The sequence below is a fragment of the Taeniopygia guttata genome, chromosome 3 (genome assembly GCF_048771995.1).
Source record: "Taeniopygia guttata chromosome 3, bTaeGut7.mat, whole genome shotgun sequence".
In the NCBI taxonomy this organism is placed as follows: domain Eukaryota; kingdom Metazoa; phylum Chordata; class Aves; order Passeriformes; family Estrildidae; genus Taeniopygia; species Taeniopygia guttata.
Window position 1 is genome coordinate 56,929,103 of NC_133027.1, and position 27,746 is coordinate 56,956,848.

General features: G+C 36.1%; 1 protein-coding gene across 15 annotated transcripts in view; it reads left to right on the plus strand.

Moving 5' to 3' along the window:
• Positions 1–27,746, plus strand: part of EYA4 (EYA transcriptional coactivator and phosphatase 4) — a 139,664-nt gene that overhangs the window by 34,913 nt on the left and 77,005 nt on the right. Inside the window, exon 1 of one of the 15 annotated variants that reach the window (XM_072926911.1) lies at positions 23,132–23,150. The exons of the other annotated variants lie outside the window; for them this stretch is intronic. The gene's annotated coding sequence lies outside the window, so the exon portion shown is untranslated. Of the gene's footprint in view, positions 1–23,131; positions 23,151–27,746 lie in introns of those variants that run through there. 15 annotated transcript variants of the gene reach the window in all.

A 27,746-nucleotide genomic window follows, 5' to 3' on the forward strand; every position in this document is an offset into this window, starting at 1 on the left:
TCCTCCCTTTTCATGGTATTTCTACCTGCTACCTGTTTTACAACTTTTTAGGAGGAGGTATCAGTAGAGAAGATACAGTTTCCTTATACAACCTTTAGGGTATGAGATGCTGCGATTACACTGGAGCGCAGCCTCATTTTTGTAAACCTTGAGGTGCAAGAGCTGCTAAATTTGAAGAGGGATCATGAGCCATTATGAGTCAACATAACAGGAAAATTTATTATTTCCTCTCAGGAAGAAATTTATTACAAAATTACACCTCTGTGGCTTCTGTTTCACCTACTTTTTTTATTTCCCTCTTCTGTAAGTAGAAAAATAAGGCAAAAGGCATAAAACAACCTTTCAAGGGCATCTTTCCCCAGCTGCCCATTCAACCTGACAGGTTTTGCGAAACCAGAACTTTCCTTTGCTTCGTTAGCTGCAAAGGAAGGTCCTTCTTTCCTTTGTTGTTAAGAGCACATTTTAAATAATTTAATAAGCACAAGTGATTAAGGCATTAAGAATTAAAGTAGCTTCAGAATGAGACTGCCGTAATGGAGAAGCATTGCCCAAGTTCCCAGCTGAGCAGAAAATGGGAAAAAGCCTTACCTATTCACCTAACTGCTGTAAGAGGGGCAAGGGATTAATGGAAAGAATTTGACTCAAACCCACATTTTAAAAAAAGATAATTTAGAACAATACTTCTTGAATTAAATTTTCATGCTCACTCCTCTGTGAGTTCATCCTTAGAAAGCAGCACATATTTTTGACAGCATATATTTTACTAGAAAATTCTAAAATCAAAATATCAGTCCTTACTTTTTCAAGATTTGGGTCGTCAGTGTCACCCTAACATGCTTTCAACTCTTCATTAATAATTAAGTTTTCTGAGTCTTCAAAGAAAATTGCTAAATAAGTAATAGAAAGACTGTAATGAAAATGCTGGTTTTACTATTCAATGGATGGAAGAAAAATTATTCTGAGGACAAAATATTTACACCAAAATGTAAATTAAATATTGTTTCACTTTGTGTCCAGTGTATGCAGAGCAGTGTTCTGTCTGTAACACTGAACGTCAAAATAAATATCTACTAACTTCTTGGTCTCCTGCTGAATTGAGGTAATATGAACAATTCTATGAAGATATAATTTGTGCTAAAGTAATTTCACTTATTTGCTGAATTGCTAAACTTCAGGAAAGTCATTCAAAGAAAAATTGGTAAGAAAGCAATCTATTTTTAGTTGTGGTCCCATAACTATATATAGTATGAAATAAAATTATTACCAAGGAGACAAAATCAAAGGGAATCATAATCAATATCCATAGGACTTGGAAAGCTCCTAAGAGGTGAAATAAGCTTGCTTCTTTTTTTTTTTTTTTTTTTTTTTTTTTTTTTTTTTAACAGAGCTTTGAGAGACTGAGCAGAATTACAGAAGCAAGTGTATTCCCTTCCTTTTCCAGTCTTTTTGCTCTTCCTCTTCCACCTCTGTTCCTGGTAATTCATGACTTTGGCAGTATATTAGTGGAAAAGAGTTACATATCTCATTTTGATGACAGCATTGTTTCATGTCACTGGTGAGCATTGCTCTCTTGCCTCAAAGGGCCTGTGGGAGGCCCTGTGGCAGGGGAGTTGGAAACAAGTGTTCTCTAAGCTCCCTTCCAACCCAAACCATTCCAAGGATTCTATGATTCTAAAGGGAATAAGGGCAGGGAATGCCTAACAAACCCAAATCTTTCCAAGTAAGCAACCTGAAGTCCCAAGCATCAGCTGCTGTTGTCCTTGTCTGACTGGTCCAAGAAATCACTCAGGTGTGTTGCCTAGAATGTGGCATCTTTTTTCCTTGGATTTTTTTCTATTATCAGTGTAAAATGGTTTTTGTGCAAGAGACAGCAATAATTTAAATTACCAGTTTGAAGGCAGGGTGGCTGTGGGCTCTGTAGTTCTTCTCCCTGTATCTTTGCATGTTTTCTGCTTGTGTTCAGTTGCAGTCATTCCTTGCTGGACAAATGGCTTTTCCATCAGAAAAATACAAGTAGAGATAGAATCAAGAGTGAATGAGGTATGTAAGGGAGGAAAGAAATTCAGCTCTGCTCCACCTGGTTCAGTGACCAGAGTATAATTTCTGATACACCGTTATACTAGTGGTGTCCACCCATTTTGATCTACAATAATGTGGAATTGACTGAATTGGTCAATTAGCTGCTCTCTTAAACCACCAGTACAGAGTTCTAGAGATGGTGGGCAAGAGAGACCATTGATTCATGCAGGCTCAAATAAATGGGATTAATGCACTTACCCCTAACTCTACAGCAGTTAGGTTAGTGTTTAAGTATCATCATCTTTAAAACTCCATGATAATACCTCAAAATGTTTTCTTAGTTTAGTGTAAGGTTACCACGGGGAGTACTTGATAATTCTTCAAGAAAATAGGATGACATAGCCCTGAGCATACAACTATACATCACATTTCCATTTCTTTTTCCTACTGTGCCAGCGGAAAACCAGAAGGTATGTCATCTGGTGAGTACAAAGGCACTTTGTAAAAGACTTCTTCAAGAGAGAGAAGAAAGCATATAATTTTGTCTGCTCACTACCACATTATCTTAAAAGAACAATAAGATGTAGAAAATCACTTCTCTGTGCATTACCTTTAGTTTCAACTGCTCTGTAACAGATTTTTTTTTTTTTTTTGGTCTGGGTTTGCTGTCAATCTAGAATGTCAGTTTTGTTTTGCCTTTATTTTTCTCCTTTGCAATGGCACTTTTTTACAGAAGTAATCTCTTGAAAGAGCTGGGCATGCCTGCACCACGCAGGAATACAGCAGTGCCTGGGGTAGTTAAAAGGCTGGAAGCAACATGCTGAGCCCTGCCTGGTAAGATGTGTGGAAAGGTAGATAGAGTGTGAAACTGGAGACATTAAGAAGCAGCTTTAACTGCTTTAACAACCTTAATTGTAGTGAAAATCCCAGAAATGGAATGTTATTTTTTTCCTATAAAACTACCAATAACTACTAATAAAATTTTCAATAAAATTATTGAAACCAGAAGAACAATTAAGTGGGATTTTTACCCACTCATTTTTCAGAGAAATAAAGCCATGAAATTTCAGAAAATAAGGACATATCTGCCTCCTCTTTTTTTTTTTTTTTTTTTTTTTTTTTTTTTTGGGTAGTGTTGTCAGGAGAGAAATTGTAACTTTGATAAAGAGACACATATTATCACATTATATTATACATAATATAATGCTTAAAATTTGACAGTGATGATAATTTTTGATGATGAAAATTATGATTAAATGAAAGTGTAAGTGAAACCAGTACTTCAGAATAACTGAAATGTAGCTATAGGAAAAGAAGATGCTACAAGATGCAATGGAACCATGGAACTGACAAAATTAAACAGTGATTTTCTGTATTCCCCATTTTAGGTAGTAGTTTTTTGCTGAGAACCTAGTCAAAAAGTGGTAAAGGGCTGATGTATTAATTTTGCAAATGGTAAGAGGGGGGTAGAACAGATTTGTAGAACACAGGTGTCTGTTTCTGTAATCTTTGAATAAACATTTAGTATGAATGCTTTAAAAATTATACAGATATTTAATTATTTAGAACATTATATATATATGTAGGTATAAAAGCAGTTTCCAAAGCTGCTTTGTAGTACTGCAATTTCCCTTTTACTTTTTTTTTTTTTTTTTAATAAGGAGCAGCAGTTGTATGTTTTCTAAAATTTTGATAAGGAACAAAGCAGAATCTATGATATTTGCAAGAATACTGAAGATACACGATTCTATGATGCTTCAAGAGATAAACCAAGAGAGTTTTATCAGTTTTTCAATTTAAGACATTTCTGGCTTTGTGCCGAATAAGAGATTCAACATTAAGAAGAATAACTCCTATTAAGCAGGGCTTTTGAGTAGTGCAGTTGTAGACGTTGGCACATACTGCTCCATTCACTACCTGTCTCACTTTTGCATAAAAGCCATTAGAAAGTGCCAAAGGGGGCAATGAGGGTGGTGAAGGGCTTGGAGGGGAAGCCCTTGGAGGAGTAGCTGGCCTGGAGGAGTCTGGGGGAAACCTGATTGCAGTTACAGCTTCCTTGTGAGGGGAAGAGGAGGGGCACCACTTCTCTGTGGTGACCAGAGACAGGACCCAAGGGAGTGGCCTGAAGTTGTGTCAGGGAGGTTTAAGTTGGATATTAGCAAAAGATTCTCCACCCAGAAGGTGCCTGGGCACTGGAACAGGCTCCCCAGGGCAGTGGTCACAGCACCAGCCTGACAGAGTTCGAGAAACATTTGGACAATGCTCTCAGGCTCATGGTGTCACACTCGGTGCACATTTGGTTCTGTGCATGGCCAGGGGTTTAACTTGATGATCCTCAGTCTTGTCTTCCAACTCAGGATATTTTATGATTCTATGGCTTCATGGGGCATAGGGCATTAAGGCCCTTGGGAATATACTACATGTGTGTCCATCTGAGAGGCTTTTCATTCCTCCGGGATATGAGAATTGAACATTCTTCATGATAAATTTCTTGCTGCATATCAGTCAGACTGAGAGCTTAAATATGTCTATATCTATTGCAAACTGTCTCTTTACTTTTCTATTGGAGTACACTATCCTACCATTAAAAAAAAAAAAAAAAGAGGCCAGTCTTCCCTAGGCACCTTACTGGCCAGGTGGGTTATAGCTGAGAAGTCAAGCCACAAAACAGTGCATTACTGATGTAACTGGTAATTAGGAGGTTAACAATCAAGCCCATTTCACCTGATTAGTATTTCCCACCAGGTAGATGATTGCAGCATGCTGACTGCCTTAGCATTGTCTTTCTACCCCTGTGGATAGTAGATGGAGCCCAAAAAGTAAATTAGGGCTCCAGATTCTACTTAAGTCTAAAAATCTGAGATGGATATTCTAGATTTAACTGTTAGTTACAGTTTTGGTAACAGCCAGCAGGTTGTTCAGTAAGATTGTCTGGTGATGGAAACAGCTACCAGTTCTATCATCTGTGAGTCAGTGCTACCTTGCTTATTCCCAGAAAGAAACAGGAGCAGTGGTGGTGAGTCCACTGAGGGCTTTGTTAACAGCAGTCCTGTGGCAGAGTTCAGATGGTTTTAATGGTTCAGGGGCACCCAAGGGAAGTAGCTTTTGCATTCAAAGTGTTCTGGGTGGTTTTGTATCAGTACCAAAATGTTTTCAATTCTGAAGGATAACTTGCACCCTTATTTGGAGCACTCTGGTATGAACAGAATACTGCTTCAAGTGGGAATTTTGTGCCTCCTCTGTGCCTTATTCCATGTGCCTGATATATTCAAAAATTGTTTGGTGATCATGAACTTAAACATATGTGGTGCTTTTCATAAACTAAACTGTGTTTTGGTAGAGTATTAATATGTAGCAGATCAAGAGCAGGCTGCTGATCATGTGTTAGGAAAATACAGTTGCCTAAAAGTAGCACTGCTAGCCCACAAATGCACATATTGGAGTGGTGCATCCTAGTAATTAATCTTCCTACTTCTTCATTTTTCCTTACACTAAGACTTTTTAAAAAGTTCTGTGAGGTTTTCTGGAATGTAAACTGTCAGTGTGACATATAGGACACTGAAGAAATATTACAGAAAACACTTGTCCACTGTTTTGAACCTGCATGTCACTGCATTTCGTGTCGCTACTTGCTCTTTGTTTTGTTTGCTCTGTGGGTTATGAAACGCTTTCATTATCAGGCCTGTTCTGATTGCGCTGCTTCACTAGCAGCTGCTATTCCACTGGATTATTTTCAATTTTTTTAGTTAATTATCAAGAGAAAAACTTCACAGCATTATGAAAAGGGTAGTGGGAAGTTTGATACAGCCAGGTTCATATTCCGCTGCTACCAGTGGCAATTCTTGTTTTCACTCATCTGTTTTCTGCACTTCTTGAGACATTGAATTTGGAAATTTAGAGTAATTTTCTATTAAGCTATCTGAAATAGATTTCTTTTTAGCTGTCTCAACTGCTTTGTGGTACAAGGGGGAAGTGGCTTACAATACTGACAGGTAGGATCCTCACAAGTACTGCGGTTAGAGTTCTTGTGAACAAACTTGTGAACTTCTTGTACTTCCTCCTGCCACACAGAGACATCCATATACCTTTGTTCATACTTGGAAGTGCCCATCTCGCCTCATGTGAATTGTATTTCGTGTTGTCTGCTTTGCTTATGAAAATTTCTATAAATCTGTTAAATAACCTATCTTTTCAGGTTAGGACTAAACCCTTATAAATCTGTGTCATCAGCAGCATCTTTTAAAAGATGGCATAAATGATGACATCTGGGACCCAATTCATCATTTAATTAAATTATCCTGTAATGAAATCTGCCTTAATGAGATTAATTTTAATTATTAATTGGAAGCTGACATGGACACAAGGCACCATAAATAATAAATGGGAGCTGCGTCTGGTCTGTTTCTAAGAAAAGACCTACTTTAGAAGAGCAGTGCTTTTCATGAAGCTATGTTATGGAAGTTTTTATGCTATTGTGATGTTTATTTTGTTGAGTTTTATTTCTGTTTCAAATTTTAAGGCAGAATATTAGTCCTCTTTCTGTTGAGTAACTGTTCTTTTAATATTTCATTTGATCAAACCTTATATAACCTACTACCTTTGTTCTTCAATAAACAAATCCTTATTTCTGAACTTAATTATCATAAGTATATTTTAGAGGTAAACAGGGTAGATATGGTTTATTGAGGCTCTGCCCAAAATGTGTGAGACTTTGGCCTAGTCTATGCTTTCACACCTATGTTTTATTCATGTGCTCTCACCTGAGCAACTTCTCCCACTTTCTGTTGTAATGTCCATCTTCTTGTGGACTACATTTGTGTTTGTATTATGAATGCTGTTTGTAAGGACTTTTTTGCTTGGCCATAACAGAAGTTTATCAAGAAAGTATGGATGGCACAGGAGAAATGGTCTTTAAGGGTACCAGCCTCAAATGCTCCACCAGTTTTACATGAGGAGTGAACCTTTTTGCCTTTATCTCCATTAACAAGCAGAATACCACTGTGCACTCACTTGCCAATTGCAAACTGGTTCCACAAGTCCAGAGCTGATTATTTGCTGCTCACAGAGTGTTTTTTTCCCTTTGGTCTCCTGGGCTGGGCTCACCTGCCATCTGTATTTGTTTTGAAGGAACTGCCATTTGTTTTAGTTCCAGCATTTAATGAGTATTTGGTGTCCCTTCATCGTCTCCTGTTGAAAAATCATTTTTCTTCAGAAAGAATTAAAAGACCAAAGTTAGAACAAGAGTTGTTGATGCTGAGGAGTGTAAGTAACAGCCTGCCACATAGAGCAGCTCTTGATTGCAATCTTTGTTTGCTACCATTAGCCTGATAGCACAACCCACATTTGGGCCTCATTGGATGAGAGAAGGAACAAATACAGAATCCCAGAATGTTCTCATATGGAAGGGACCTGCAAGGATAATCAAGTCCTAGGCTGAGGTAACTATCATATTCTTCAGTGGCATCCAGGATTTGTCCCCAAAGAATTTCCCAGCTTTGTTGGCAGTGGTGACTGGAGAAAGTAGCGAATTCTAGTACCACCTTTATGTAGCCTTTCCTTCCTAGAAAACTGCACAGTCACATGATAACTATGTGGTTTTTTAGAAAGGATAAAGGAATTTCTAATCAAGTTCTTTACACTGTTAGGTATGTGATAGAAGGTGGCTTTGTTTCTTCATCCCTCCTAAACTCACATAAATGTACCGTTACAGCAGCTGGACCTTATGGCAACTTATCACTTGCATCAAGCAGTGGAAAGAGCAGAAATAGATAGAAATAATAGACTGAAATTACTTCCTCTCATTTTAGGACTGTTGAAAATTATTTGTAAAAGAAATAATTTGCATTCCAGAGATTTTCTTGTCTGCGTCCCATAGTATTCTCAAGCGCCAAGGATTTTGGAAAGGACAGTTTTCACTCTTTTGCCAACTTTCCTTATATTCTAAGGGGATATCATTGTTTACATAATACAGTTACACTTGGACTGTTTTTTTCTGTAGAGTCTATACTATATAATAGGAGTAATTAAAAATATGCAGCAAGATTATATTATGTTTTAAATAAGTAGAGTATGCAATATTATTCAGTAAAATTTTGTAAGATGAAAATTAAAGAAAGAAACATAACATAAAAGAGTTCTTTGTCTAATTTAAATGTGAATCCTAAAAATTCTGGAGAAAAACCATCAAAACTTGAAGCATGCCAAACTCTTGATGAAATTATTGGGGTTTTTTTTTACTACAAAGAGATTGGTTTTATTTTCTGTGGGTTTTTTATATGAAAATCCTACAAAATTTTTAGTATAAGTGACATATAGTGTGCATGTATTTGTATGCATATACATATAACATGTATGTATATGTGTACATAGCATATGTAATTCTTACTTTTTTTGAAGTAAGAATTTTAGGTCTCCTCTCACTCCCCAATTCCTCTTTTATGGAATTGTACAGAAGAGAGTTAAAAGGTTTGCAGCCCTCACTGATGTTTTAGAACCCTCTCAAGAGAAGGAGATCCAGCTGATCAGTTTTTGATGTAGTTTCAGAAAGCATAAAGAAGTGTTCCGCACAGAACTGAGGACATTGGAAAGGCTTGGGGGGAGAGGGTAGGTTCTCAAATGGATAAAGTATTCATTTGAAGATTAGGAAACAAATGAAATGATCAAAAGAGATTGGATGACAATGGAAAGAATTACTCTTTTTGAGTGTCAGTTTAAATAGTTAACATTTGAAGATCAGAAGATTGGAGAATATTTTGGGCAAACATCATTATGTGATTTCCTTGTTCTTACACATTTTCAGCATCTGCTGAAGGCAGGATGTTCAGCTCAATGCATATTTTTTTGGTATCTTGAACATATCTACTTAAGTTCTTAAACAGAGTTGACTGCAGAAAAGTTTACATTAATTTGGATGAAGTCTGACAAGCTCATGGATCACAATGCAACAGCACAGTCTCCCAAGCAGACTGCAGGGAGTTCTAGTGTGCAGTGTGACTCACCCTGCTAGCACAGGGTGTATCCATTTGGGATCTGCATGTCCCTTCAAACAGAATACCTTGTGCCTCATTCCGCTTGGTTCTGAGCCACTGAGCTCAGTGGCCAGTTGGCCCTTGTGTCACTGCGTTATGTTGAAATGCAGGATGTACCACTGTGTGTCAGCAGACAGGTTTATTTTCTGCATCTGGTGGATTCCTGCATACATGTGTGCATTGCAGTCAAACTTTAGGTTGGCTTTCTTTTCCAGAAACTGATCCAAAGCTCACTGATGCTTACAGGAGTCTTCCAAGTAACTGCTGTAGGGTCTGGAGCAAGTCGAGTATTACAATATAGGGCTGGAAACATTCAAAGAAGTCACAGTTTCACACATGCACACACACACACACACACACACACACACAAACTTATCTTTGTTCAAAAGATTCACTATCCAAAAGCTGTGGAGACAATTCTGTTCAACAAACTGCACATAAAAATAATACTGTCTAGTCAGAAGAGAGAAAACTCACTTCTGGCATGGTAGTTTGGCAATATCAGGTTTGGAGAGTGGGTGTGCACCCACACCCAGTGTGTCTGTGTTTGCAAAGTTGTCTGCTGATCCAATTCATCTGCAGCGTCCAGGGAGAACTACTATTGCAATATTTCAGTGATCTGTGGATTTATTTTAAAGGTTGTAGTTTTCTGTCCAGCTTCTCCCAGATGCATTCAATAGATGACAGATTTGAGAGCAATACTGGCTAGTCTTTATATATTTAACACTCTATCCTATTCTTTCGTCAGGCACATACTGAGATCTGGACAAATGTTTAATATCATTGTTAAGTTGCAAAATTAAACCTTGGCCAGTGGGACACCTTCTACTTGGAAGAGTGCAACTCTGTAGAACATTCTGGTGTTCTTGGGCAGGACAGCCATAATGCTGTGCAGTCCCCTAAAATTGGCTTGGCTCAAAGTCAAAACAATCCCCATGCTGTTAACTTAGCCTTCCCTTAACTGCTGAAAAGTGCCTACTCCCCACAGGATGTGGACCTAAACTGTCTGCATTTGGACTTGTACCCATTTACCTTTTTTTACATGTTCTGTAGTCCCAGTTGGCTCCTACTAAGTATAAAATATGCCATTTGAAACCATGTTTTCATTAGGCTTATCACACTTGCATACTGATCTGCTTTTGATCTCACAGGTTGTGTGTCTGTTCCATAATTAGTTTGTCCACATTTCCTAATGTATAAATGGATAAGATTTTAGGTGAGATGTCTAACTTGCCAAGAAATTGTAATTTTTAAGTTCAGCCAATCTAGATTTCCACCCAGTTTCTGCTGTATACATGTAAAAGTAAATTGGTTTCAGTCACTTTAATTTACATACTAAAAAGCCAGAAGGAGGTGTAAGTTACTATAGGAATGGATAACTAATTTATTAATGTGGGCTCCTTTTTACTTGCATTACCTGCTTATTCTTTCTCCTCACCCTACACTGTATCAGAAATATTTTTATAAGCTGAAAAAATACTTAGTAACTTGAATTCAGAAATGATATATATAAAGATGTAGTCTAAAATCCGTGAATGATATAAATGGATTTAAATTGATGATTGTAGAGTCATTCATACCAGTCTTAAGGCCTGTTCTGTCATCCCAAGAGTTAATACAGGATCTGACCTATGATGTACATGGTAGATCTGCTCTTGACTTCAGTGGTGGAGGATCAGATGTTATAAATTTTAATCTTCTTGCTCTTGTATAAGATCTTGTAGATTTAAGTCATTCAGCTTCCCAGCATTGCCTGGTTTCAGTCAAAGTGTTTTAAAGAACAATTCTAACTATAGTTTGAACCACCCATCAGAAAAAAAAAAAACCCAAGACTTTATCTTGCTTTTTATGAGTATTTTAAAATTGGATTTTTCTTAGAAACCTTCTCCTTGACAATATATTCAAGAAAGATGTACCTGTCTCACATGACTCCTGAAAAAGAACTAATTTTGCAGTCTTATACAACCTCTGATTCTCAGTTTAAATATTAAAAACAAGGATACTACATTTGTTACTTTGTAGAAATCTAAATTTGAACTAATTATTTGGATCAACTTGCAGTTTGGATGCAAATCAGGGTCTCAAATGCAGGAAAACAATTTTTTCGCCGGTCACAACAAATATTTTCTGAAAAACAAACAATTGGACGGTGTTATCCATTATGAATTGTAAAGCAGTTGCCTTTGGGTATATTTAGATTTTTAGTTTACTTCTTAGTCTTGAGGTATACTTAGAAATTTTTCTTCCTATTTGTGTCTGAGATCAAAAATTGAAGTTCTTGTTTATATATTTAATAATGTCTCATTAACACTATTTATAAAAAAAAATCTATTCACTCAGTAATTGTTGCAAGTTTTGGTGTTGGTATGGAACCATGTAATTAAAAATATAATTTAACATACTTCAAAGCAAATGCAAAATATTTAAATGGTAGAAAATGCCTGTACTTTGAAATGTGTCTTCTCTGACAGGTTTTGTATATGGTAGACACAAGTCTTTTAGAATGTTTTGATACCTTTCATTATTTCTGCTGGCTTTCCAGGTACTCTAATAGCCCTTTGAAGACAGTGGTCATCACTTTAGCAAGACAGACTTGCAGAAAGATAGTCAAATCCACCATGCCTTTGGGCAGTTTGCATGAGTGGTATTGGTGCCTCCTTTCCTCCTCAGTCTTATCCCAGTAGACTTTCGGGCCAACTTAAAGTTGGAGGGGCACATGAATCAGCTCATGAATCAGCTCTTCATAACCTTCCATCTTTGCAAAATTTAAACATCAAGACAAAATCTGAAAGATTCTTCTCTGTAACCTGTTGTATATCATAATATACCAGCCGCCAATGGCAGCAGGTTAGGGGCTAGGGGGTTGTCAGGGTCCCTTACAACTCAAGCCATTCTTTGATAATGGTTACCCTGACTTATGCTCAAATTTAGTGCATTTTAGTTGTATTTTATCAAAATATGACATCTTTGGGGTTTTTAAGTCACTCTTCAGCTCTAATTCTTTTGTGTCAATTAAAGTAGTTCTATGTCCTTTTATTTAGCCAAGAAGCAACTATGAAAACTGTTTTAATGACTGAAATGTCAAAAAAAAAAAAAAAGTGATTTAGTGCCCAAATTTCCTAGGTAAGTTTAAAAAATCCTCCAGACTGTAACATTTTTGTAGTAACCGTTTTCTGCCTTTTTACTGTTAGCAGAGCTCCTCTTTATTATATTCATTCTCATTTTTATTCCCTTTGAATTGATTTAGCCATCTGAATTTGCTCTATGGCCTTCAGAAAATGGCTTCTGTTTAACTTAATTTTGATGAAGAACTCCTCAGCTGATTTATTTATTAAAATCTGAAATCTAAGAATCTGTAATATTTTATTAGAAAAACAGAGATGTAATGAAAACTTCATTTTCCCATTTTCAACTTTTTAGGACACCTGATTTCATCCTTATCTGTGCTGAGGAGGTACATACATAAAGATCCAGAGAAAGCAAGACACAGAGTTTTTTTTTTTCAAGAAGTAGGGAGCTGTATGATCTTTTCACATAGTGTCAAATGGAAGGAATGAGTTAATGTTTTCCAAATGCTCAAGGTTGATTGTTCATTCACATATATGTTCTTTGAAACAGTCCTTCAGCTCTTATTTCTGCTTGATTCCCTACATTCTGTTCTGTTGGTAGCTGTTTCAAGGCACTTGTCCCCCTCTCCCCAGAATTCCTCTTCGAGCTGGAGCTTAGGTTATTCTTAAACTTGGTGCACCTCCAGGTCCTGTTTGTGTTCCTCTCTCAATAACCAGCTCTGAGACAATGTGTCCCTCTGAGCTTGAAAAACTAACATAGTAATCTGTGGTTGTCACTCCCTTTTTGTCTATATGGTAAATCTTATTATAGAAACTAGAACTTTAGATTTTGTTTAACTAAAAACTAAAGTATCAGCCTCAAGGTTCACAGTGTTGAGTTTCTTTTTCTGTAAAGAAAAAAATGAAATCCATGCCTTGTGTTCAATTATATTTGTTCAACATGCTAAGTATTTGGAAGAATTACAAAATTCAGACATGGGAAATGGAAATTAATAAAGATATGCAAATCCCCAACCCTCCTTTATGGACTGTGACAGATATAGTTGACAGATGAGTGCAGTAATGTGTATGCAATAATGACTACAATAGAGACAGTGGGTCAAGTGATGCAATATAGGGAGTACGAAGAGAAACTGAAATATATTTCTACCTAATAAAAAGGGATATTTTTCTACCAACACATAATAAAGATTTGGAATTCACTGTGACTAGAGAATAATGATGTCTCTATGCCTGAAATTATTTCATGAAAAATAAAATATTCACAAATATTAAATAATTTTGTTTTGGTCATATAGAAATATTTGTATTTCACAACGACAAATCCATATAGTATAGAGGTAAGTTTGAACTCCTTGTCCTGGCAGATTGTTCCATACTTCACCAGACCAGGGGCTGACCCTTGGATCTACTTTAAAAATCATCAGTAACATTCACTTTCATAAGTATTTCATTTTATCCTGTATTAAACAAAGATCTAATCTGGTAATCTAATTCATAGTAGAGACTGAAGGCAGCGATGTCGCAGTTGGTATCTTCTAAACTGAGCTCTCAGCCAGCTCTGGAGTGCAGAACTCACTGAGGAAAAAAATTAGGTCTATTCCTTTTCTGTTGGCAGTGGCTCCTGCTCCACTCTCACACAGGAATTCTGGGCAGGAGGACTGCATTTGGGACTGTCTTTTTTCCTACCCTGCCCTTCTGTGCAGGCATAGTCAGGCATTCATATAATTTTTTAAATGCACTTGGGAGGTTGTTTCAATTTCCCTTTTATCTGTCAGACGTTTTAAGACAGCATTTGTGCATTCACAGCAGAGACAGAGAGCAGAGCTGCAGTTACACCCAGTAACAGGGTAGTAGTTAGGATTATGCCCTGCTCTGTCCAGATTCCACAGTTTTGGGCCAAATCACCATAAACCTTACATACATGCTTTTCCCAGTCAGCCACTCTGAAGAGGTGATACCATTTTTCTTGTAGTGAAACAGTTCTGCTTTATTTTAGCTACATATTTTCATTGCCAAGTTGCATATTTTCTCTCTCTGCTGTGCACCTTAAGTTATTTAAAATACTCCTTTTTGGTATTTTCTAATGTTCCCTTGAACTCTTGCAAAAACTGAAGATATTTATAGCTGATTCATTTTGAATTAATATACGTGTGCTTGAAATGTTTCAAATCTCTGAAGTAATATTTTCATCCACTAGTAATATCTCAAGGTGTTTGTACATTTCTAGAAATAAGTCTGAGCAGTTAAGTCTCATTTCTAATTGCACACAGTGCAGTGCCATGTCTTTTTTGTTGAAAACAAGTGTTACAAATCTGGATAGAATAGGCTGAAATTCCTGGTAGAAACTTAACACTTTTTTAATTTAGATTCAATTCTTGTGGTGATTTACACATATGCCTAACTGCACATTGTGAATTAAACACTTACTAAAGCCAGTGAAACAACTCACATGTGAAGAGATAATCACATGCATATGCTTTTTAATAGATTATGTTGAATACTTGTATTAATCAATATTTTTAAAAAGTAATTTGCTTAAATGTGTATCTCCAAATCACTTCCTTGTATCCTAAAAATTGTCAAAATGCAGTTATGGATGTCTGAGAGAGAAGAAAAAGGTTTATTTGTACTTTCCTTGTAGGGCCAATGACCAGAATCACCACATTACTTTCAAAGTTAAGAGAAATTGCTTTCAGGTACTACAAGGAAATACCATCAATGATTTTTACTAGTACTTGGGTTTAGTGCTTGCCTCCCAGTTTGGACAGAAAATTTGTTTGCATGCAAAATTTATTGGGTTTTATTATTTCATTTTGTGTGTTCATTCTTTTGTTTCAGTTCACGTCTTCCTCTGCAGAATTAAAAAAAATAAAATCAAGTCTCTAAAATTTATATTGTCCTAAAACTTAAAACCTGAGAATAAATGTAAAGTATACAATAAAAAACCCCTCATTATGGTTTGTTTTTTTTTTTTTTTTTAATTTGAAGCACTGTGTAAATTCTCATGGCAGTGACAGAAACCTGATTGTATTAAAGCTGCTGAATCATGTTACAAAATACTATGATTTGTGATATTTTAGTCTTCATTTATATGTGCAGATCTAACTAGTAGATAAAAGCAACTTATCTGCATTTCTGCACTTGTGTCCAGAAGTAGAGATGATGATGTAAAACAAGTAGTTCTTCCAAATGCTTGTGCTGATGCTGAGAGATTTGTTATGATGATGGAGGATGTTTGCTCTCCAGCTCTAGTCATTTGTAAGATGATCCACCTTTGAAGTTGGGGTTGGGAAAAAACTCTGAAACACTATATTTTTGGTGTTGAAATCTGTATCCTGATCCAGATTTTGTTCTCACAACAGTGCAACCCCATTGACTGTAGCAGAATTGCAAGCATGATGAGAAGAAAAACGGATACAGTGAAATAAAACTTTATACACATATATTTAATTCTTTTTACATAGAAATACTAGATAAAAAACACCCAAAACACAGCAACAACCAAATTTTGCTACTGTATCATGGATAGTTTTAGATGGATACATTACTCAAGGAGAGTGTTGTCATAAGGGGCCATTAATACCATAGTATTTCCAATTGCAAATCTATATGTTTGAAAAATACTGAGGGAGTTTAGAATTCTTAGGTGTTTTACAAATTTAAAAAGCTTTTAGTGTTTAGTTACTAAACGAAGTTAGTTACTTGCTACGCTGTAGTGATCAGTTAAATGCCATGATATTTTGGCAAAACTATCCACATTCTGCTCCTGATTGCTGGCGTGCATTCCACCAAAAAAATGATGAATGCCTCTAAAGAACAGAATATGACCCTGTGTTTTCCTGTGTTTCCTAGGAATAAAAAAAATTAATTTAGGCTTCAGCATGGAATAACTTAAAGCAAAGGGTGAATTTAATAAAATTGAAGAGAGCGAGGATTGTATTTTGCTGAAGCGGTATGCTGCCACTGGAGGAGAAGGGAATAAAAGGCTTAGCACAGCAGAAAAAGGAGCAAGCTGCTGAAAGCTTGGATAATTTGGGGATATAGAGATGTCACTTCCTCCCTTTGCCAGGCTGTGAAATTTTTTGTAATTCCCATTGGTAAAGCTGCCAACACAAACAAAGGCGAAAATGGAAACTTCTGTCCAAGTCCTCCTTTGATGAGTAAAAAGACATAGATATTCAAGGGAACAAATTTGTCAGCACCATCTTACCCAAATCAAGAAAGAATATAGAAAATGTATCTATTAATTATGGTGAAAGATTGTTAGAATTAGACTTTAAAGGAATTATTTTAGTATCAGATTTATGTCTAAAAAATGTAAAATACTAAATTGTCTGAAAGTTACATTGTCATCTGTAGCTTTGGGAGAAAGATGGCTGTGTGATACCAAAGGAATTTTTTTAAACTAGCTGTTAGCCTCTTTATATGAAAAAACTGAGACCTCAATAGTTATTATGGCTCAGCAGGACTTTCAGAGTATGGATTCTTTATTAAAACAATCGGAATATATTGCATAAAAGCTATAAAAACATTCTACCACAAAAATGTTACATTTATTTTTCTTATTTTTGATATAGGTTTTGTTCAAAATGCTAAAGGACATTGGTAGGACAGTGTTTGGTAATTGCCTGAGAAAAGCTGTTTCCAGTAAAGGCTGAGTTAACCAACCTGTAAGATACACATCTCCCTGGAATGTCCACACATAGGGATGGAGAAACCCAAGAATTTTCACCACGTAACTCATGTTTGCTGTTACTTTTTACTTAAGGCTCTCTTTCAAGTTTTGTATACAGGAAAAATAATTTCATTATATAAGGTCATTGGCTTCTCTAAATTTATGAAATATTAGCTTCATTCACTCACAACCAGAACATTTTCCTGGTTGTGTTTAATAGAGTTACTCTACTGGCAATTTTTTTTCCTTTTTAAAAAAATTATTATTTTTACCCGTTTAGTTTTAGTGCATGCATAAATTTTACCTTTTTTATTTGAATGTTTACATTTTTGAAAAAAGGAAAATGGAATTTTTCAGACATACTTATGTATCAAGGGAAGTGCTCTCAGTAAAAACTGCTGACTTTATTAATCCTTTAAACTGAAGAAGGCCTAAAAGAGTTTATTTGCTAGGAAAGAGTCATAGAGCGGATCTTTTTCAAAGTCAGCCATTCCTTAATTCCCATGTCTCCCAAGTCAGAACCTAAACATCATCTTTTCCATCATGCAAAAAGCACTTCCCCTACCACGCTAGATTTTGCTGCAGGCACAAATAAACAGTGTGAGTCCTAGCACGGTGCCCAGAAAGGTCGGGATCTGTTGCTGCTGCTCCCACTTTTCCCTGCCCCGGCACAAAAGTACCACCTTGAAGTGGTTTGCATACCACAGCATAGGAATCCCTGCTTTGGTTGTCTCCGACCTGATCTTGCTCCAAATTTCTGCTGAGAAGGTCCATGGTAATTATGGAGGTGCCAGCCAGCTTTCAAAATAAACAATAAGTTAAAGCAAGGATTGAACTCTTGTCTTATATGAAAAATCCATCATGCCGTTGCTCAGCCCATCATTTTGGTTCATTCTGTGTTCACTGTAGTAGTTATGTGTGTACAGAGGGATGGGAGATGAGAGAGGAGAGCTGGTCCTGTCATAGAAGCAGAAGAAAAGCTGAAGGAAGTGCTAAGTACAGGCTGTGAAGATCATTGTGTCCATCTGAAAACATGAGAGATACAGATGGACTGTGTTTTGTGTACTCAAAGTGGATGTTACCTACAACAGGAGGCTTGGCTGAGAGCAGTCAGATACACAGATACTCTCACTCAGTGTCTTTGAACACTTAATGGTTAAAAGGAGGCAAAATGGGGCCTGATGATAAGGAGTTCAAGTCAAAAAGTCTAAATGGTTCAACATCTTCCTTCTCTTGCAGGTTTTGAGATCCACTTTAAAAACTGAAACTCCTTCTGAACTTTCACATACAGTCTCTCCTGTACTTACTTAAATAAACTTGTAAGATTATAGTAGATTTGACTCTAGAGCCATAAATAAAACTAACTTTAAGATTCCAGCATTGAAATCATATTTGTGCCTAGCACTGATCACTGAACACGTTACTCATCTTGACTGTAAACCTAGAAAATGTGGTGATAAAAATACATAATAATTAGCAGAGGTTTGAATGAATACTCTTATCATTTTTTTCCCTTGGATGGCTTTGAGAGATAGAGTGTCATATATAAATTTTTCCTAACAAGAAATTATATGAAAAATATTTTCAGAAAGTTTTCACCTTGAACAATGACATGCATTTTGTAAAGCTCAGATTTATTTTATTTATTTATTCCAAGTCAGAATTAATATCACAGATACTTAAAATGGCAGATGTACAGGACAGGTAAATGAGTAATTTTTAGAAAAAGATTCAATGAAACCAGTGGGAGTGGAAGATGGAGACAAAATACTTTGTTTCCAGTTGCAACAATTTTATTGTGTTGGTCAGTAATGTTTCAAGTTAAAGGCTTGATTGATATTTGGGTTTAAAGGCTGAATTGGAAGACTGCAGAAATAAATTAGAAATTGCAGGTGCTGAGAAAACAGAAGACAAAATACAAAGACCTCTAAATCTTTTAAAAGTGGTGTTTTAAAGCTCTTTCAGGAATGTTATTTGTAAATATGTACAGTTTGTTGGTCTTATAAATTTCTGTTTACTATGTGTAATTCTTATTTAGGTTTATAGACTTTTTCAGTTACCACTAAAAATCTGATATGATCAGATGTCTGTTTTTTCTTTGAATTTAAAATTTAGCTGGCTTCCATCTGTTTTTCAATTATTTTATTGAGATTTAGAATCATAGAATCCCAGATCTTTCTTTCCACCTGTTTTCAATATTTTTTCTGAGATTTGCTCAATTTTTAGTTTTTGATAGCAGTTTCAGTTGTGTAAAAATGTGCATGTTCTTAAATCCATCTAGTATCCACTGTTTTGTTATTGTTCTCTGTATCCAAGAAGAGTCTCTGCAAGGCCGAGGTGAACAAGGAGAGGGAAACTGGTGGGAGTGGTGGTGATGGAACCACAGACTTTGCTCTTAGAAGCCTCAGGCTGTTCAGTGCCCAGGCAGAACTTAACACATCTTTAGTGGTGGCTGGAGAGTCTAATAAGTACAGCATCATCTATAGATAGAAGTATTAGAATATGAATGATTTTATTTTGATCTCTTGATTTTACAGACAAGTCCCAGAGCAGGTGGGAGGCACTCATGAAATGAAATTCAAATGGCAGTTTTTCTTTCCATAAAGTCTGATGTATTGCCAAAAATACAGCTCAGATAAAATAAACAAAACTAAAGTTACAAGTAAACAAAGCCATCTTGGAGAGGGTTGTAAATTTAAATCTAATTGAAATTTCTTTAAAAAGCATGGTAGTTTGCATCTGGGAATTTATCATTTATCTTTAAACTAAAAATACAAACTAACTAGAAAAGGTAAAAGCAGTTGAGTTAGTTTATTTTTGAAAAAGCTAGGCATGTTGGAGGTGCCATTATACCATTATCCATTCTATGGCTAAAATTTGCCATTCCCAGGATCTGTGGTGACTTGCCAGAGCCAGCCAGCCAGGGAAATGTAGACAGACCCCAAAGAGGGAAGAATCAGAGCAGCTCACTTGATCAAAGCATCTTCAAACCCTCTGAATGCAAGATCCACTAAAGAATTCAGGAACATACCTACTTGTCAGTGAATTTGATCTTCAGTTATGAAACTGTTGACCAACACAAGATCTCAGAGGCATCCCTTTCTCCAAAAGTACCTCTACTTGCATTCTTCTTTTTTGTGCTTTTTATCATTCTATTGCTTGAAAAATATATTGACTTACAAAGTGTGAAGTGGTTGTGGTGGTTCTCAGGATGTATTCAAGAAGATTGCTCAATGGCAACAAAATGTGTTGCTGCTGCTGTGTGTTTTTCCCTGCAATGTACATTGAGAAGTACTTCATGTCCTATGATGAAATCTGGAGGAATAGTAAAAAAGCAACTCACTTGCAACTTGGCAATGTCCATTTGTGACGTTTATTAAAATGAAAAGGTTTGCTAAAAAGGGTTTTCTTTTTTGGTTTGGTAGTCTCTGTTTTGCAGGCAAACAATGAACAACAGCATCTAGTATAAAGTTTGCAACAAGAAAAAGTAATATCAGAAGTAATTTTCATTACTGTGGCTCTGATCAAGCAGTTTTGGTTGCAGAACTAATTGAGAAATTCAAAATACTTAACATTTCATGCTTTCATATTTTCTGAAATGACTGCAATTTTTCTGTGCTAATGTCTGCTGTTTTCCCTTCTGTTACATTTGTGTCCTTAGAATAATGTTGTAAATAAAGAGCATGAAGAAGCTTCTGATTTATATGTCAATAAAAAACATCTCCCCATTAGTAATTTCAGTTTGCAGAGAAGTTAATCCATCACAGGGATGTTGACACAGTGGTTTCCCTGTCAGTCAGTCTGAGAAAGGATCACATGCTCTAGGTGCAATAACATTCTCTGGTCATCTCTTGGCACTACTTGTTTGTGCACCAAATTCTGGCATAGAAATTTTTTATTACCACTATGTGATAAACACCTTTACAAGTGTGAGGGACTGTACTTTGCCTCCAGACTTGAGAAATAATAAAATTGTATTGTATAACTAGGAAAAGGAGGAAGGCTGGTGATTGTTTCTTTGGTCCTTTCATTCTTGGTGTTTGTGTGTGACAGAAGACAGGAATGATATGGTAGCAGGGAGTGGCAAACAATCTGCTTTGGTTTGAAGCTGCTGAGTGAGGACTTCCTGCACACAGAGGTGGGCAGAGGGAGTTGTGGTGTGCTCCTTAACTGTTGGTGGAGTCCAAGCCCAGGCTGGTTTTCCTCTGCCTGATGCCTGGGAGAGGAAGAGACAAATTTTGTTCCTTATCTGCCATTGTGATGACTCTCCACTACTCTGAGGACTCTGCAATTCATTGAGTAGGATTGGAGTCTTGGAGGCCCCTGTTCATGAACATCCTGGTGCTTTCAGTCTTCTTTGGCAGCATTTTCTGCAATAGCTTTATCCTTTGTTTCCTTTCTTTTGGTGCCAAAAACCCCAACCAATCTTGATTAGCCACCTTCCACATCTGATGTGTTATTTCAGCAGTTAAGAATGAGTTCATGCTCAAAGCTAATGTCAAAAACAACATCTGAAAGCTGATTATGTTCTCCCAAGTACTTTAAATATGCTTCAGTGGGTTTTCATTGTCAAAGAGGTGGGCCTTCATTATACCACACAATGCAGTAAAATGAGGATTACTTGGATTTCAGTGCATGAGATTATAGCAGCTGACAGGCACCTGTTTAAAGATGTATATTGTATTTCTAAGCACAAGTATTTTATAAAAATTGAGTGAGATTTCACATTAAAAAAACTTTCATATTTAAACTTCATTAGTAGGTTTAAGTAGAAAAAAAGGCATCCGGGAATCTGGATGGATGTATTTATTAGTGGCCCTTATAGTCTTGACAGTCCATTCTAATAATAAAGCGTGGAACCTGTCAAATGATGGCATAAATATCCTAATCTGAACTGACATGACTTTCTAGCTCAGTTCATCAATCATGTTTTATTAGCTTCAGCAGAGCCAAGCTGCTATCTGTCATTTTGATGCTGCCGTGGTGACAAAAAATGGTGCCGAAAATGTGCTACAGGTGTAACTTTCACTCAAAGAGCATTTCTGAGCAGCAGTCAGGCTTGTGTTTGCATGGGGAGAGAGTGCCATCTTCAGTTTCACATCCTCACTGAAACAAGGCTGAAATTCCTAGTGCTGCCCAATGGCTAAGGACTGAGGAAAAGTACTGGTAGAAATTTGGAATTCTTACTTTTGTAAGACTTCTGAAGGAAAATACTAGACACCATTTCCTTGTCCTCTTTTTAAGATACAATTAATTTAGATCTATCTGATGTCATTAGCAATTTTCAGGTGGTTTATTCTTTTGGTTTGCAATTCTGTATGAAGAAAACAACAACTGCCGGTTGGATCACAAACCTCTTGTAACCAGTAGCAATTGTATGCCTAAGAAATGAGAGCTAGGAGGCTCTACACTGCTGCGGGTGTATTGTGTTTTGTAAGAACCATCAATTCTGTGTATTCTTTCAGCCCAGAACTGTCTTGGTGTTTTTACTGGGGTCCTGGCACTTGACCCTTGTTTTTCTTGGCTCTGTATCATTTTACAGCAGAGCTTGAGGACACTCCTCATCTCTTGTTTCCAGCATGTTAACATATTCAAGTAAATATTATCTGGCACAGGCATATGCATTATCCTTCTGGGGAGTATTTGTAAAAGTTTTAAATCCAGATCAAACAATGACATCCATCTTCCTTCCTCTTGAATTTCTTTTATTCACAAGATGAATGTTGCTGGCAAAATTCTTTGATCTTTAAAAAGACTTTCTGTTGCTAATATTCTCAGACAAGGTAAGCAATTATAAATACCTGAATTACTTGCAGAATATATGCCCAGGTATGACTTTTCTGTATATTTTAACACTTAATACGGCTTTGCACAATAAGGAGCAGATGTGTCATAGCGACAGCAGGCGAGCAGGGACCAGGAAGGTGGTTTCATTAAAAGAGCCTTGGGATAAATGCAGCACATTAGATACCCACTGAAAGACAGGAGCTGTTGATGGGGTGACCTCTGAATGCAAGTCATCTTACTATAAACAGGGGGTGTGGAAAGCCATTGCACAGAGCCAAGCTTGTTTACTATCTAGATCTCCTCCTAGTTAACTTAAGTAACTGGACTGTGCTAGGCTCGGCATGGCAGTTCAAGGAAGAACAAAGTGTCTTCAGTTTTCCCGAGTTTAAAAAATCATAACTGACTGATGCAAAAGCTTTTTGGTCCTGAAAACCTGCCTGCACACCTTAGCTGCTCTACAGTGGAAGTGAATTAGTGTGAAACGAAACAGATAGTCTTTCTTTTTTTTTGTCCTGGAAACTGACTTTGCATACCTGGGGAATTGGTTTCTGTTCTTCAGAGGCTACTGAGGTAAGGTTATGATGGATTTTAAGTTGCAATATTGATGTAAATGTTGTTTAATGATAAAATGGGAAATATAAAATGGGTATTGATTCCCATTCAAATTTTGTTTTGAAAGGAAGATTTGATTTTAATTTCTGTAGTAACTGTTCTGAACTTGGTTTTGGAACAAGGTATTTATTCACGGTGGCTCTAGAGTGCAGGAGTTTAGCTAGATAGTTCACAGGACTGGATTCATTAGGCTCTTTAAGAAGCAGCTTTTGTTTACCACAGGAGGTTACTTGCTAAGTACTGTGAGAAATAAAATGTGTCATTCTATAATGTGCCGCAAATGTCAAATCTGTGAGCAGTTTTGTCAAATCTGTGAGCAGTTCCTTACTGCGTTATTCAATAACGTATTTATCTTTAAGAGACACTTGAAGGCCAGTAGGCTGAGACCAGGTATCTAGACATAAGCTGAATTCAAATTAATTATCCCTAAACTACAAAAACTGTGGATACAATAAATACAATTTATTTTCCTAATACTTGATTCAAATTCATTTATTTAATTTTTAAGTTGATTAGACATGCATTTGGAACAAATAATGCTGAAGGGTAAATATGCTAAAACATCAGTCCTGCCTCCTCCAAAGTTTGCTGTCTCTGTAATGTCCTCTATAATTTTTAATGCACTTTGCAATTGAAAAGACCATTTAAAGCTTTCTTCAGGGAAACCCTGTGCATGTGCTGCTGTTGTACTCAGATGCTGTTCCCTGCCATGGGATCCACGCAGCAGCAAGAGCAGCAGTGCAGAGGCCACGGTGGGAGCTGGCATGGGGGTTACTGCTCCTTAAATGTCTGTTTCATTCAGGGAAACTCAGCCAGGGTTCACTCTGGGAGTGCTGTTTTATTATCTGAGAGCAGCAAGCAAAGTCCCAGAAAAGAAAGAGCAATGCAGTTTGGTTCAGCTGTAAACAGGCATTTACAGCCTTAGGGATCTGTAATAGGTAGGGAACCTCTTTGGAAGAAAAATATAACTTCTTACAGCCAGTAAGTTCTTCAATTTTGTTCCTGTGGTCTGGTAAGCAGCAGGCAGAAGGATCCAGTTACATCTTTCTTTTCTCGGTCTGTTCACTATTTTCTGAAATACATTTCGACTGTCTCAGTAACTTTTGTGCCATTACAATTTCTTCTAAAGTAAATCAAATGTAAATTTGAAAAGGGTATATAAACCAAGTAATATTTTAAATTCCTGAATTAAAAAATAGTTCTTGCGAAAGCATTTTTCCAAGATAATTTGAGATTTATAAAGGTATATCTTGTTAAATGGTACAACAAACAGCAGCAACATGAGTGAATGTGGATAATATCAAGCAAAAGAACTTGAATTTGGCTTTGGAAAACATCTGCATGTTTGTATGTTTGTGTGATCATACACACATAAATGCATGTTAGAGTGCACATACAAGGAAGCTAATTCATCTGTAACAGAAATTAGAAGTCAAGGTTATTTTCTAAAAAAGAATGTGGTTTGTGAAAATGTCTGAACATACTGTTAAATAGAAGAAGCAGATGAAAAACCACACTGCATACTGTCTCGTTCACATGCTTACCTATAATTTTTATCTTTTTTTCTTTATTTTCTTTGCAAACAGCTATACATAAATTTTATTGAATTTACATTTACTTTGTGAATTTAGAGAAAATAATTAGCACTTTGTTCAGTTTTAAGCTTTGAATTGTAAAACTTATTTAGTAAATGTTATTAAAAAGGGATTAAAATTTTAACATGTTGTTTCAGTATTTTTAAATAAAAGGAGGGCATGGCTGTATTAAGTTTGAGTAGGATGTAAGGTATGTAAGCAGTTTGCAGAATTTAATGCTGTAGCTAATATGGTACTTGCTTCCTTTTTATGTTTTATTTTATTAAAGATATTTTCAATCATATTGCTGGAAAAAATAATATACATTTCAGTAGTAGCTTAACAGGAAAGATAATATCTATGTGGTTTATTTCTCTTTGCAATATTCATTCATTGCTCTGAATTAATACATAATTAAACAGTATTCAATTATAAGTAAATATCTGCAGAAAAGGTGAAGATTTTTTTAAAAGCTGATTTTAAGATGGATCCCTTTTTAGCCCCAGAAGGATACAGTTAAAAATATACATTGAAGAAGAACCTGGATTGATTTAAACAGCATAATTATTGTATTGTTTGCACTAGGTTGCACAGAAATTGCTAGGCAGAGTCCCAGGATAGTAAAATTCACATAGTATTTTACCTAGGGTCAATCGATAATTTGCTTCCTAGATACTGAAAGTCCTTTGCTTCTCATAGTAAATCTGTAACTGTTCTACACATTAATTGCAGGGATAAATCATGACTTATAAGTCATTAAATGACTTTTACAGTCAGATAAGTTTGGCTGCTCATCTGGTATAACTCATAGTAAAACCTTTGGAAGGTAAAATAATCTGAAGTGAGTTAACATAAACAGAGATTCTGTGTGTATTATCTGTATATATTTGCACACATGCACCAGAATTTGCTTTTGTGTCTTTACATGAATGATTGAACAATTCTTTTCATCACGGTTGTTCTGGTGGATAAAATGAATTGTCCCATTTTGAGATTTTTGCTGTACTTGAAGTATTTGTACTGCTATCTCAGGTGAGCTCTGCACTCAATTAGAGCCACGGCTAAAAACCAAATGTCCATGTTGCTCTGAACATTCAAACTGTTAGCTCTACTGAAGCACAGTTTAACTTGATTGATACTTGGATTTTAAAGCAAATAAGGACTAACTTTTGCCCGTGGCAAAATATCTTTGAAGTTTCGTGCCTGTGCTGAGGCTGGATTAGCTACATGATAGCACTGGGGCTGGGACTGTGACCCTGTTGTGCTTGGCAGGTTGTGATAAATGGGGGAATCTTTCTTAACCTCGTGGCCAAAACATTCCAGGATCAGGCTGGGGAGACAGGAGAGAAGGGAGGAGAGTCTAAAGATGCAGGACGTTGGCATGTTGAGCCAGAGACAAAGGACACTTGCTCACTTGTCTGGAACAGGGGTGATTGCGCAGAGTCCTGTGAGAATGGCTGCAGATGTGTTAAAGATGTCCTTTCTTGTACTTTATTGTAACTCCTGGCCATTGCTCTGGTACATGAAATTCATCTGTCACTATGAAACTGTCTCTTTATTTTTATTTTGAATGCTTTGAGAGTTTAGGGAATCTTGGTTGTTATATTTTCCTAAACTAAAGAGGTTTTTTTCTTTAATACTTGAGAAGGGTATATAAAACCATCCAAGATAAATTGGAAGAATTCCTTATTCCAAGTAATTGCCTGCTGGCTGAAGAATTTACAAGAGGACAGCAAATATAAACGAAATGCTATGAATTTGGAAAAACAGACCCCAACAAAGTAAATTGATTGCTTCTGGAAAACTAGTTCAACTATTTTGTAAATAAAACACCTTTAAAATTAAAACATACTTTCAAATATTTTAAAATTATGCATTTTAATGTAGCAGTATTAATAATAATAATAAAAAAAGAAAATCTCTTTGGATATGCTAAAGACCTATAGTGAGATATTGCCAGTCAAATTTTTAAACCTGAAAAAAGAGACAAAATTGGCCTACATGTGAGCTGAAATATGAGCTGTCAAGTTGTTCCTTCTTGTGGCAGTACTTTAAGAGCTGTATTGCCTCTGATGTTGTCCCCCTTGGCTAATAAAGAAAAATATATTATTAGCTGATAGTTTGAGATTTATTTATGCTGTAAATACAGCTATCTGACTAGTGCTAAGAACTACAGCATAATGCAAGCGACAAAACCAAAATTAAATATTCTTAATGTAGTTTCTATTGTGGCTGTTGTTGTTACTAGTATACAACCAAATGCATGTTGTATTCCTGGGTATGGATACTGTTAATTATTTATCCTTTCATTATTAATTTCCCTGAATGACATTTTAGGCCTACAATATTAACAGGGCTTTTAATAAGCGTTGTGTGGAAATGTTCATTAATATTTGAATAATCAAATCTAACTCATATGTATAAAAAGTAGTCTCACTACATAGAAGTTTGCTTCTGTGATGGTTAATAGCATATGATAACTAACTATAGTGCACAATAAGAGCAATATATTTTCCTATGTGTTTATTAGAAAGGATTTTTTCTGTAGTTTACCTTTGCTAAATTATTCTTCTTTTCCTTATATCCTAAAAGAAATAATTTAAAAAGGGACTCTTTTCCTAGCACAATTTTCTTCACTTTTACTGACATGTTCCAAAGGCACTGAAAATTAAAGTAACCAGAAACAAAGTAAATTTGGTTTCCTGATAATACAAATGAATGTAAATAGGTCTTCAGTTTATATCCAGTGTTTGTGAGATTTTGCACAGCAGCACTGTGTGTCCTTTTATCTGACCTCTAACAAATTATTTTTCACCAGTTGGATAACATCTGGAGCACAAAAAAATGATTATTTCATTTTCACCATCAAGTAGTTTGAACTACAAATAATCCTTTGCATCCTTACTATGAGAGAAGTAGACTACTGAAGTTCTTAGCTATCTGATGTAGTTTATAATTGTTAGAGCAGCTGCTAGAAGTT